Source organism: Nanorana parkeri, unplaced genomic scaffold, assembly GCF_000935625.1.
Source record: "Nanorana parkeri isolate BGI_ZX_2015 unplaced genomic scaffold, ASM93562v1 scaffold952, whole genome shotgun sequence".
Taxonomy (NCBI): Eukaryota; Metazoa; Chordata; class Amphibia; order Anura; family Dicroglossidae; genus Nanorana; species Nanorana parkeri.
This window is the reverse complement of record NW_017307220.1, coordinates 222,013-223,985: the sequence shown is the minus strand read 5'-3', so window position 1 is coordinate 223,985 and position 1,973 is coordinate 222,013. Positions and strand designations below refer to the sequence as shown.

General features: G+C 54.5%; 1 protein-coding gene across 3 annotated transcripts in view; it reads right to left on the bottom strand.

Annotated features, from left to right (window-relative positions):
- The window catches only part of DEF8 (differentially expressed in FDCP 8 homolog), a 23,030-nt gene extending 21,437 nt beyond the window's left edge, over positions 1–1,593 (bottom strand). For all 3 annotated transcript variants that reach the window (XM_018566481.1, XM_018566482.1, XM_018566483.1), the window contains exon 1: positions 1,410–1,593. The gene's annotated coding sequence lies outside the window, so the exon portion shown is untranslated. The remainder of the gene's footprint in view (positions 1–1,409) is intronic.
- Between the last annotated feature and the right edge of the window lie 380 nt (positions 1,594–1,973).

Here is a 1,973-nt window from a genome sequence, read left to right as displayed (position 1 = left end):
GCTGGCATCAACGCTCTCCCGTGGTGAGGGGCTGGCATCAACGCTCTCCCGTGGTGAGGGGCTGGCATCAACGCTCTCCCGTGGTGAGGGGCTGGCATCCACGCTCTCCCGTGGTGAGGGGCTGGCATCCACGCTCTCCCGTGGTGAGGGGCTGGCATCCACGCTCTCCCGTGGTGAGGGGCTGGCATCCACGCTCTCCCGTGGTGAGGGGCTGGCATCCACGCTCTCCCGTGGTGAGGGGCTGGCATCCACGCTCTCCCGTGGTGAGGGGCTGGCATCAACGCTCTCCCGTGGTGATGGGCTGGAATCAACGCTCTCCCGTGGTGATGGGCTGGCATCAACGCTCTCCCGTGGTGAGGTGATCTGCTGGCATCAACGCTCTCCCGTGGTGATGGGCTGGCATCAACGCTCTCCCGTGGTGATGGGCTGGCATCAACGATCTCACGTGGTGATGGGCTGGGAGAATCTATCCCAATTCCTCATCTGAGCTCACACTGGGCAATTCTGTTGGCTATCTATAGACCAGGGACCTTTCCATATCTGACCCCATACGGCCAGACACGGTGACCCCATACAGCCAAGCTCCATGCAGACATGTTGCCACACCAAGTACGCTCTCCCGTGGTGAGGGGCTGGCATCCACGCTCTCCCGTGGTGAGGGGCTGGCATCCACGCTCTCCCGTGGTGAGGGGCTGGCATCAACGCTCTCCCGTGGTGATGGGCTGGCATCAACGCTCTCCCGTGGTGATGGGCTGGCATCAACGCTCTCCCGTTGCAGACATGTTGCCACACCAAGCTCCATGCAGACATGTTGCCACACCAAGCTCCATGCAGACATGTTGCCACACCAAGCTCCATGCAGACATGTTGCCACACCAAGCTCCATGCAGACATGTTGCCACACCAAGCTCCATGCAGACATGTTGCCACACCAAGCTCCATGCAGACATGTTGCCACACCAAGCTCCATGCAGACATGTTGCCACACCAAGCTCCATGCAGACATGTTGCCACACCAAGCTCCATGCAGACATGTTGCCACACCAAACTCCATGCAGACATGTTGCCACACCAAGCTCCATGCAGACATGTTGCCACACCAAACTCCATGCAGACATGTTGCCACACCAAGCTCCATGCAGACATGTTGTCACACCAAGCTCCATGCAGACATGTTGTCACACCAAGCTCCATGCAGACATGTTGTCACACCAAGCTCCATGCAGACATGTTGTCACACCAAGCTCCATGCAGACATGTTGTCACACCAAGCTCCATGCAGACATCAAACCAGCTGACAGAGCAAACATACAAATCACCATAATAATAATAATCTTCATATGATCCAGCACTTCTCTGCAGTGCTCGGCTCTATGGCTTGTGTGCTGCGGATCTCCTTCCCCTCTTACCTCGGCATGTCCAGCCTGTCACCCCCGGGGCCTCTCCAGCCAGGAGCGGCCTTCCTCCGGTACCCAACCGCTTTGACCCCCCTCCCAGCTGTCTCCGGTGATCACACAGGACAGGCCGCTCACATCGCCGGCCGCTGCACCGACCCGGCTCCGCCTATGACAGCTCCCTCCTTCCCCATACCGCCATCTTGTGGCAGACTGAGTGTACTGCAGGCCGCTATTTCAGGAGGATGATATAACAATTTTCTGGCGTTATATAAAGACAGTGAAGCGACTGCTTGCACTTCACAGCTCATCACAATGCTTCATCCCTATGACTGAAGAGTCATAGTATGAAAAGCAATTGTCTCATTTATACCTATATATACCATCTTACCGATATACACCCTGAACCTATACCATCTATGGATATAGCATCTTACCTATATACACCCTGTATACCTATACCATCTATACTTATACCATCTTACCTATATATACCCTGTATACCTATACCATCTATACTTATACCATCTTACCTATATATACCCTGTATACATATATCATCTATACTTATACCATCTT